Below are 12,340 nucleotides of genomic sequence, written 5' to 3' on the forward strand. Positions count from 1 at the left end.
ATAATGCTAAAGTGCAAAGGGACTTGGGAGTCCTCGTCCAGGATTCTCTAAAGGTAAACTTGCAGGTTGAGTCCGTAATTAAGAAAGCAAATGTAATGTTGTCATTTATCTCAAGAGGCTTGGAATACAAAAGCAGGGATGTACTTCTGAGGCTTTATAAAGCACTGGTTAGGCCCCATTTGGAGTACTGTGAGCAATTTTGGGCCCCACACCTCAGGAAGGACATACTGGCACTGGAGCGGGTCCAGCGGAGATTCACACGGATGATCCCAGGAATGGTAGGCCTGACATACGATGAACGTCTGAGGATCGTGGGATTATATTCATTGGAGTTTAGGAGGTTGAGGGGAGATCTGATAGAAACTTACAAGATAATGAACGGCTTAGATAGGATGGACGTAGGGAAGTTGTTTCCATTAACAGGGGAGACTAGGACGCAGGGGCACAGCCTTAGAATAAAAGGGAGTCACTTTAGAACAGAGATGAGGAGAAATTTCTTCAGCCAGAGAGTGGTGGGTCTGTGGAATTCATTGCCACAGAGGGCTGTGGAGGCCGAGACGTTGAGCGTCTTCAAGACAGAAATTGATAAATTCTTGATTTCTCGAGGAATTAAGGGCTATGGGGAGAGAGCGGGTAAATGGAGTTGAAATCAACCATGATTGAATGGTGGAGTGGACTCGATGGGCCGAATGGCCTTACTTCCGCTCCTATGTCTTATGGTCTTATGGTCTTAAATGTCAGAGGTAATAGTGGATGCGTTAGTGATTATTTATCAAAACTCGTTGCATTCTGGGGTAGTGCCGGTTGATTGGAAAACGGCTAATGTTACGCCGCTGTTTAAAAAAGGAAGGAGACAAAAGGCGGGTAACTATAGGCCGGTCAGCTTAACGTCTGTAGTAGGGAAAATGCTGGAATCCATTATTAAAGAGGAGATAGCAGGGCATCTGGATAGAAATGGTTCGATCAATCAGACGCAGCATGGATTCATGAGGGGAAAGTCGTGCTTGACGAACATGTTGGATTTTTATGAAGATGTGACTAGGGCGGTTGATGGAGGAGAACCGGTGGATGCGGTGTTTTTGGATTTCCAAAAGGCGTTTGATAAGGTGCCCCATAAAAGGCTGCTGAAGAAGATTAGGGCACACGGAGTTGGGGGTAGTGTGTTAAAGTGGATTGGGGACTGGCTATCCGACAGGAAGCAAAGAGTCGGAATAAATGGGTGTTTTTCCGGTTGGAGGAAGGTAACTAGTGGCGTGCCGCAGGGATCGGTACTCGGGCCGCAACTGTTTACCATTTATATAGATGATCTGGAGGAGGGGACGGAGTGTAGGGTAACGAAGTTTGCAGACGACACAAAGATAAGTGGAAAAGTGAATCGTGTGGAGGACGGAGAAGATCTGCAGAGAGATTTGGACAGGCTGAGTGAGTGGGCGAGGATATGGCAAATGGAGTATAACGTTGACAAATGCGAGGTTATACACTTGAGGAAATAATAACAAATGGGATTACTATCTCAATGGAAACAAATTAAAACATGCTACCGTGCAAAGGGACCTGGGGGTCCTTGTGCATGAGACGCAAAAGCCCAGTCTGCAGGTACAACAGGTGATCAAGAAGGCAAATGGGATGTTGGCCTATATTGCGAAGGGGATAGAATATAAAAGCAGGGATGTCTTGATGCACCTGTACAGGGCATTGGTGAGGCCGCAGCTGGAATACTGTGTGCAGTATTGGTCCCCTTATATGAGGGGTATGGACAGAGGTGACACTGGGCTCCTCCCAGTGTCACCTCTTGCCCACTCCGGCCCATGCTCGTTGGCGGGACAGCAGGGGGTCTGTCGAGGGGGCGGGGCGACCTGTGCGCATGTGCGGGACGGGAATGCTCCCAGAGGTCAGCGCGCGGGACGCCGCCGCATTGATGCCGTCTCCCCTGGCAACGCAAGATGGTCGCCGCCGCCGTCTCCCTTGGCAACGGAATATGGCCGCTGGCCGTCTCCCTTGGCAACGCAAAATGGCCGCCGGCGGTGGGTGTCATTGCGGCGCACGCGCAGTGAGGTCTGTCTGCAGCCATTGTCCAGGTTGCCCCCAGTGGATGGGGTTGGGATTGTGCAGCAGATGGAGCAACAATCCCAGTTTCAATAGGGGGACAGAAGCTGCAATGCTGCCCCCTGTTGGTCACTTCTCCCAGTCTCAGCATTGCAGAGTGTTTAAACAAGAGTGCATTGTCACAGCAGCACCTTGACCTTCAGTTTCAGTTTATTTATTAGTGTCAGAAGTAGGGTTACATTAACACTACAATGAAGTAACTGTGAGAATCCCCTAGTCGCCCACACTCCGGCGCCTGTTCAGGTTACACTGAGGGAGAATTTAGCACGGCCAATGCACCCTAACCAGCACATCTTTCAGACTGTGGGAGGAAACCGGAGCACCCGGAGGAAACCCACGCAGACACGGGGAGGGGACAGCCCGGGGGAAAGCTCCATTCCAACTGTCCCTGGAGTGTCAGATTAACCTGGGTCACTCACGCACCCCCCGGCTAAGACTCACCTCCCTCAGACAGTGAGACCCTCCTGTATCACTCACCTTACTGTAGTCAGATACCCTCAGACTCAGCACTGGGCCCTGGGCGTGTTCTTTAAATGCTGCGACCTATCGTGGAGGAAAGAATTGGGAGGATTTTGATTTGATTTGATTTATTATTGTCGCATGTATTGGGATACAGTGAAAAGTATTGTTTCTTGTATGCTGTACAGACAAAACATACCGTTCATAGAGTACATTGGGGAGAAGTAAAAGAGAGGGTGCAGAATGTAGTGTTGCAGTCATAGGTAGGGTGTAGAGAGACATTCCCAAAGCAGCCACAGAAAAGTGACTGGTTATTTTAAACATTGAACCTGAACTATTTGAGCTGATGATTCACTCACATTGTACAGAAATGTTGATCCTGTTTTGATGAGAGTGATCAGATTAACATTGTAACATGAAGACAGCCTCCGTACTGAGATTAACCACATTTACAACAATTCCGCAATATCAGATCCATTGCTGTGTGTATTGTGTGAATTCAGCTGTGAAATATCTGGACATTTGGAGCTTCCACTGTTTCTGTCATTTCATCATTTATTAAAGTACGTTGTTCTATCCCTTTTAAATCTAAGTTGTGTCAGTTTACATTTCCCTGCACTGAAACCTCTCCACCAGTTTTGTCCATGTACAAAATATGAATAACTCTTTGCAATGTGATGTTTCCAGCTGCGCTGCTTACAATGCTGTCTAATGTTTTGTGTCATCGGCAAACCAGGATGTGTAGCATTCAGTCACATTAAATGGTCAATAAATATGTCAATACTGTGTATATCTTTCTGTGTGTGTGTGTGTGTGTGTGTGTGTGTGTGTGTGTGTGTGTGTGTGAGCATGCATGTGTGTCAATGTATTTGAATCTCAAATATGTGCAGTTGGAGGCCATTTGACCCATCGAGCCTGCTCCCCCACTCAAACAGATCATGACAAACACACACAAACACACACACACACTCATAGACACACACACACAGACGCACTCACAGAGATACAGACACACACACACACTCATAGACACACACACATAGACAAAGAGAGAGACACACAGACACACACGCAGAGAGACACAAACACACACTCACAGACACACATGCACAAAGACCCAGAGAGAGACACACACACAGACACACACTCACTCAGACACACGCAGAGAAACACAATCACACACACAGAAACACACATTGAAATAGACACTTACACACACTTAGAAACTGTCTCTCTCTCTCACACACACACACACAGAAATACAAAAACATAAGCGCACCGACACTCTTATTCCTATTTCTGTTTTACTCCTCAATCCCCCAACTAAAAAGTACTGGGATCTGAACTTGAAATGCTGGAACTGATCATGGAGGAACGAGTGGGGCCGAATAGACACTGAGAAGTTAACTTGTGTATGAATCATAGAATGGGGACAGCACAGGAGGCCATTCAGCCCGTCAAGCCTGGATCGACACACTGCAAGAGCAGTTTCACTATTCCCAATCAAAGAACAAAGAACAATACAGCACAGGAACAGGCCCTTCGGCCCTCCAAGCCCGCGCCGCTCCCCGGTCCAGGATTGAATCCTGAATCCAGGATCCCCGCCCAATTTTCCAGCCTATCTACATCCTAATATCCTATCCACCGAGCTGTCCCTCACAGCTACGATGCTTTGTTCATCACAACCTATTAACTCACCCCCACCCCCCCATTCCAGACCATGTGATCTCCAGGGAGAGGCGAAAACCCAGAGTGAAAAACCCCAGGGCCAATATGGGGAAAAAAAATCTGGGAAATTCCTCTCCGACCCCCTGAGGCGATCGAAACGAGTCCAGGAGATCACACTGGCCCTGATCAGAAACTGCTTCCCAACCCTAGTCATTTCCACTTCTGCTTTACGAACACCATCTGAATTCCCTGCCCCCGAGACAGGTTCCCAACTATCCGCAGTCTCGCTCTGTACTGGCACCAGCAAGATGATCATAGAATGAAGCCTTGAAACGAGAAACAAAGAACAATTAGCCCGCGCTGCTCCCTGGTCCAAACTAGACCACTCTTTTGTATCCCTCCATTCCCACTCCGTTCATATAGCTGTCTAGATAAGTCTTAAACGTTCCCAGTGTGTCCGCCTCCACCACCTTGTCCGGCAACACATTCCAGGCCCCCACCACCCTCTGTGTAAAATATGTCCTTCTGATATCAGTGTTAAACCTTCCCCCCTTCACCTTGAACCTATGACCCCTCGTGAACGTCACCACCGACCCGGGGAAAAGCTTCCCACCGTTCACCCTATCTATGCCTTTCATAATTTTATACACCTCTATTAAGTCTCCCCTCATCCTCCGTCTTTCCAAGGAGAACAACCCCAGTTTCCCCAATCTCTCCTCATAACCAAGCCCCTCCATACCAGGCAACATCCTGGTAAACCTCCTCTGTACTCTCTCCAAAGCCTCCACGTCCTTCTGGGAGTGTGGCGACCAGAACTGGACGCAGTATTCCAAATCCTCCACCCTCTCCCCGTAACGCTGTCAATATTTTCCCTTCAGCTTCCCATTCAATTTCCTCTTGATGGAATCTTCTCCCACCTCTGACTCAGACAGAACATGATGTGGAGATGCCGGCGTTGGACTGGGGTAAACACAGTAAGAGGTTTAACAACACCAGCTTAAAGTCCAACAGCTTTATTTGGGAGCAAAAGCCACACAAGCTTTCGGAGCTTCAAGCCCCTTCTTCAGGTGAGTGGGAATTCTGTTCACAAACAGGGCATATAAAGACAGGGCAAACAGGGCATATAAAGAGGTTTGAAGACTGAGTGAATCTCTTCCCACACACACAGCAAGTGAACGGCCTCTCTCCGGTGTGGATTCGCCGATGTTTCAGCAGATGGGATGAGGTAATGAATCCCTTCCCACACTGGGAGCAGGTGAATGGCCTCTCCTCAGTGTGAGTTCTCTGGTGTATATGTAAGCTGTTTGACTGAGTGAATCCCTTCCCACACTGGGAGCAGGTGAATGGTCTCTCCCTGCTGTGACTGCCCCGATGAATCTCCAGCTGGGGTGGGTAATCAAATCCCTTCCCACAGTCCCCACATTTCCACAGCTTCTCCCTGTTGTGACTGCAATTATGTTCCGAAAGCCTGGATGATTGGTTGAAGTCCTGTCCACACACAGAACACGTGTACAGGTTCTCTCCCCTAAAAATGGTGCTTTTTCCTTCCATGTTCAAAACACAATGATATTCAGGTTACAATAAATTGGCTAACTCCAGCAGGTTTCGATATCATATTTGGTTTCAGTTTCCCAACTGCAAATCCTCCTCTTCTAAAACCCTGGGAAATTGAGTTCGAACAGAAAAAAGGAAGTGAGAGAGAACCCACAAAAACACAAAGGCAGATTGTGAAATTGAGCTGAATGAATCTGATCATTTGTGGGGCCGGCGCGAGGAAAAAGTGACCATGAAAACTACTGGATTGTCACAATAATCTGACAGGTTCGGTAATGTCCTTCAGGAAACAGAACCTGCCACCGGCCTGCACCTTCACAAGACTCTGGACACAATGGGTAAAGAGAGATAGAGAGTGAGAGATGGATTCATATATATACATGATGAGAGAGAGAGAGAGAGAGATTGCCCCAATACAAACATCACTCCCCAACCTCTCTATCCCCCTCCCCAGCAACTATCTGAAGCTAAATTAATGTCACAACATTACTGCCATCTTTTACCCAAAACGTAGCTTCAGACCCTGTCCCTCTATATTTAACCACCCCGTCTCTGACATCTCCTCCAGTCACACAACCCTGTGAGATGTCTGCACCGCTCTAATTGTGGCATCGTGAGCGTTCCACATGCAACATGACTTGCATCGATAAACTCTCATCTCCAACATTTCAATTGAAGTTTCAAAGCTCAATGTCTTTGAAGCCGAATGGTCCAGATTGCCATGGCCTTCAATGTGAAGAAGTTGTTTGTGATGTGACTACAGAGGTTGTCTAGGAAACAATGACTGAACACAGGGGGTGAATGTGAGAAGCTGAAGTTTCCACTTGAAGACATTCCCAGTGTCTCTGAGCAGCTGAACTGGGGAAGCCTTTGGGCAGAGACTGTGCTGCTGCTATTGCCCTTCCTGGCCACCAGGTGTCGCTGTAACGCTCCCGGGGGCTGCTCCTCCCAGTGCCACCTCTTGTCCACTCCGGCCCATGCTCGTTGGCGGGACAACAAGGGGTTCTGTCGAGGGGGCGGGGCTGCCTGTGCGCATGTGCAGGACGGGAATGCTCCCAGAGGTCAGCGCGCGGGACGCCGCCGCATTGATGCCGTCTCCCCTGGCAACGCAAGATGGTCGCCGCCGCCGTCTCCCTTGGCAACGGAATATGGCCGCTGGCCGTCTCCCTTGGCAACGGAAAATGGCCGCTGGCGGTGGGTGTCATTGCTGCGCGTGCGCAGTGAGGTCTGTCTGCAGCCATTGTCCAGGTTGCCCCCAGTGGATGGGGTTGGGATTGTGCAGCAGATGGAGCAACAATCCCAGTTTCAATAGGGGGACAGAAGCTGCAATGCTGCCCCCTGTTGGTCACTTCTCCCAGTCTCAGCATTGCAGAGTGTTTAAACAAGAGTGCATTGTCACAGCAGCACCTTCACCTTCAGTTTCAGTTTATTTATTAGTGTCAGAAGTAGGCTTACATTAACACTACAATGAAGTAACTGTGAGAATCCCCTAGTCGCCCACACTCCGGCGCCTGTTCGGCTTACACTGAGGGAGAATTTACCACGGCCAATGCACCCTAACCAGCACATCTTTCAGACTGTGGGAGGAAACCGGAGCACCCGGAGGAAACCCACGCAGACACGGGGAGGGGACAGCCCGGGGGAAAGCTCCATTCCAACTGTCCCTGGAGTGTCAGATTAACCTGGGTCACTCACGCACCCCCCGGCTAAGACTCACCTCCCTCAGACAGTGAGACCCTCCTGTATCACTCACCTTACTGTAGTCAGATACCCTCAGACTCAGCACTGGGCCCTGGGCGTGTTCTTTAAATGCTGCGACCTATCGTGGAGGAAAGAATTGGGAGGATTTTGATTTGATTTGATTTATTACTGTCGCGTGTATTGGGATACAGTGAAAAGTATTGTTTCTTGTATGCTGTACAGACAAAACATACCGTTCATAGAGTACATCGGGGAGAAGTAAAAGAGAGGGTGCAGAATGTAGTGTTGCAGTCATAGGTAGGGTGTAGAGAGAGATAAATCTAATATGTAGCAGGTCCATTCAAAAGTCTGAGGGCAGCAGGAAAGTTCTTGAGTCGGTTGGTACGTGATCTCAGACTTTGTATCTTTTTCCTGACGGAAGAAGGTGGAAGAGAGAATGTGTGCATGAGGTCCTTAATTATGCTGGCTGCTTTTCAAAGGCCGCGGGAAGTGTAGACAGAGTCAATGAATGGGAGGCTAGTCTGCGTGATGGACGGGGCTACATTCACGACCTTTTGTCATTTCTTGCAGTCTTGGACAGAGCAGAAACCATACCAAGCCGTGATACAGAAAGGATGCTTCCTATGGTGCATCTGTAGAAGTTGGTGAGAGTCGTAGCTGACATGCCAAATTTCCTTAGCCTCCTGAGAAAGTAGACGTGTTGGTGGGCTTTCTCAATTATAGTGTCGGCATGGGGGGACCAGGACAAGTTGTTGGTGATCTGGACACCTAGAAACTTGAAGTTGAGACCCAAATGACAAGTTGTCATAGTGTCGTAGATGTTTACAGCATGGAAACAGGCCCTTTGGCCCAACTTGTCATGCTGCCCTTTTTCTTTTAACCCCTAAGCTGGTCCCAATTCCCCACATTTGGCCCATATCCCTCTACATCTATCTTACCCATGTAACAGTCTAAATGCTTTTTAAAAGATAAAATTGTGTCCATCTCTACTACTCCCTCTGGCAGCTTGTTCCAGACGCTCATCACTCTCTGTGTGAAAAGATGGCCCCTCTGCACACTTTTGTATCTCTCCCCTCTCACCTTAAACCCATGCCCTCGAGTTTTAGACTCCCCTACCTTTGGGAAAAGATTTTGACTATCTATTGTGTGTCAACCATAGAATAGCCACAGAATGAAGGAGGCCATTCAGCCCATTCAGCTGGTGTCGACTCTCTGCTAGAGCAATCGAGCCAGTCCCACTGCTCCACTTTGTCCCTGGAGCCCTGCAAATCTTTTCCCATCAGCTTCCCATCCCAATTCCTCCGGAAAGACAGCGAGGAGCAGAGAGGAAAGAGGGACTTGGGGAGTGGAAAGTTTCATCTGATGTTCTTGTTGGCAGATGCTCTGTGGCGGATAAAGCTGGCAGCCACCTCCAGAAAGCAGCACAGAGTGCATGGAAGGGGCAGAATGTGAGTCAGATGAGACACGAGAGAGAGAGAGAGGGGTGAAAGCTTTCTGTTTGTCAGCAAAAAGCACAATGGTGGCCCTGTGTCCTTCAGGGAGCGGCCCAGGCCTCGCTTAAAGCCTGCCCTGTCCTCACACTCACTGGGAGACGGCCATTTCTAACATGTTGTCCATGTTTCTGAGCTGACACTGAGACAAACACAACAACAGCAATCACTGTCTGGACAAGTCCTCACGGAGAATGAAATGTCCAAAGCCACTTCAAAGGAAGATTGCGCGGCAGGATTTGTCCCCGAGCTGTGGAGGGAGAGATTTGGATGGATGACCAGAAGCTGGGTCAGTGAGGTTGTGTTTTAGCAATGGAGGTCTAGAGAACAGAAAAGGCCCTTCGGCCCATTGCATCTGTGCTGGTCAAAGACAAATCACCCAACTTGGCTCACGGCCTGGTAAGCCTTGGCATTGCAAATGCATAGCTAAGCACTTCTTAAACGTTCTGAGGGTCTCTGCCTCCACCACCCTTTCAGGCAGAGAGTTCCAGACTCCCACCACTCTCTGGGTGAAAAAGGTTTTCCTCACATCCCCTGTAAACCTCCTGCCACTTACCCTAAATCTATACCCCCTGGTCATTGACCCCACCACCAAGGGGAAGCTTTCTTCCCGTCTACTCTATCGATGTCCCTCATAATCTTATCCATCTCCATCATGTTCCCCCTCAGCCTCCTCTGCTCCACGGAAAACAACCCCAGGGTGGAATCTTATCACCGTTCAGGCCGGCAGGATTTTCCCATCCCACTGCAGTGAAAGGAGATTTGGCTGGTCACCAAATTCTCCGACCTCGCTGAGCGAGAGTGTGGCGTCAACAGGTGGTAAGATCACACCCTCAGTCTATAAAATCTCTCTTCAGTTCGAGTGGCGGCACGGTAGCACAGTGGTTAGCACTGCTGCCTCACAGCGCCAGGGACCCAGGTTGAATTCCGGCCTCGGTTTACTGTCTGTGTGGAGTTTGCACATTCTCCCCGTGTCTGCGTGGGTTTCCTCCGGGTGCATTGTCCATGCAAAATTGCCCTTAGGGTCCCACGATGTATAGGTTAGGGGGATTAGCGGGAACATACGTGGGGTTACGGGGTAAGCCTGGGTAAGAGTCCGTGCAGATTTGATGGGTCGAATGGCCTCATTCTGGACTGTAGGGGTTCTATGATTCTATGCACTAAAACTCTCCAGGCCAGGCAACATCCTGGTGAATCTCCTCTGCACCTTTTCCAGTGCTATCACATCCCTCCTATCCTGTGCATTCCACAACTGCACAATGTTTCAATGAGGGGCGGCACAGTGGTTAACACTGCTGCCTCACAGCGCCAGGGACCCGGGTTTGATTCCTGGCTTGGGTCACTGTCTGTGTGGAGTTTGTACATTCTCCCCGTGTCTGCATGGGTTTCCACCGGGTGCTGCGGTTTCCTCTCACAGTTCGAAAGACGCGCTGGTTAGGTGTATCAGCCATGCTAAATTCTCCCCAAGTTGCCCAAACAGGCGCCAGAGCATGGTGACGACGGATTTTCCACAGTAACTTCATTGCAGTGTTAATGTAACCCTACTTGTGACACTAATAAACAAACTTTTAAACCTGATACTCGATTCCCCCATGTTGGCCTTGTTCTGTGATAATAAATGCGGATGTTTAGATTATTCAATAGTTCTTTAAGGACAGCAGACACAGGGAAAAAAAACATGTGACTCTGTACACAACAGATATATTTCAAGGGGATATTGCAGCCAGCTGTATCTGAGTGGCAGTAATCTTCCCTCAGAATCAGACAGATTGTGGGTTCAGCTCAGAGCCTCAAATACTAGGCCCTTAGCATCGATCAGAGACTCCGCGCACAGCATGATGGGAGAGCGGACAAAGGAAACTGGTGTTGAATTTGTGAGCCTTGTTTTGTGGAAAGCTTTAGTGTTTGGTCAGAATGTTAATTTTTGAGTGGACCTACCATACATTAAGCTGATCTTTCTCTATACCCTATCGGAAACTGCAACACTGTATTCTGCACCCTCTCCTCTCCTTCTCCCGAATGAACTCTATGAACGGTATGTTTTGTCTGTGTAGCGTGCAAGAAACAATACTTTTCACCGTGGCCCAATACATGGGATAGGGCGACATGGTGGACAGTGTTTAGCACTGCTGCCTCACAGCACCAGGAACCCGGGTTCAATTCTCGGTTGGGAGTTGAGTTTGCACATTCTCCCTGTGTCTGCGTGGGTTTCCTCCGGGTGCCCCGGTTTCCTTCCACAGTCCAAAGATGTGCAGATTAGGTGGAATCCGAGACGCTACAGAAGCAGGGTAAAGATTTGAAAATGAAGTGTTTCTTACCCACTTTTAAAAGACAATCCACATTCACACCAGTCACATTTCACACACTCTGCTCAGTCCTGTGTTGGGGGGTGTTTAGTGTGGGATCAGTGTTTGCTTTTCTCAAACCGCAGTGATATTCCCAACAAGGGCAAGAGGTTTCAGTGTTTAAACATGTAAACATTACAAAACGAAACCAGACAGAAAGTGATGAGGCCTCACACCTTCAATGGAGTCATCTTCGCTCAGAGTCAGAGAGATTGTGGGTTCAGGTCAGAGCCTGAAATACTAGGCCCTTAGCATCGAGACACACAGAGACAGAGAAACACAGAGACAGAGACAGATACAGAGAAATGCAGAGACAGAGAGACACACACAGATACATAGAGAGATATACACACAGAGGCAGAGAGAGAGACACAGATCCAGAGAAGTACAGAGACAGAGAGACACACAGATACACAGAGAGATAGATACAGAGAGAAATACAGAGACAGAGAGACACACACACAGATACACAGAGAGATAGAGACACAGAGAAACAAAGAGACAGAGAGAGATACAAATACAGAGACAGAGTGAAATATACAAATATACAGAGAGATATATACAGAGAGACAGAGAGAGACACAGATACAGAGACAGACTGAAATATACAAATATACAGAGAGATATATACAGAGAGACAGAGAGAGACACAGATACACAGAGAGATAGAGACACAGAGACACACAGATACACAGAGAGATAGAAACAGAGAGACGCACAGATACACAGAGAGATAGAGATACACAGAGAGATAGAGACACAGAGAGACGCACAGAGACACACAGATACACAGAGAGATAGAAACAGAGAGACACACAGATACACAGAGAGATAGAAACAGAGAGACGCACAGATACACAGAGAGATAGAGATACACAGAGAGATAGAGACACAGAGAGACGCACAGAGACACAGAGAGACACACAGATACACAGGGATAGAGACACAGAGAGACACACAGATACACAGAGAGATAGAGACACAGAGAGACACACAGATACACAGAGAGATAGAGAC

Source organism: Mustelus asterias, unplaced genomic scaffold, assembly GCF_964213995.1.
Source record: "Mustelus asterias unplaced genomic scaffold, sMusAst1.hap1.1 HAP1_SCAFFOLD_658, whole genome shotgun sequence".
Classification (NCBI taxonomy): Eukaryota; Metazoa; Chordata; class Chondrichthyes; order Carcharhiniformes; family Triakidae; genus Mustelus; species Mustelus asterias.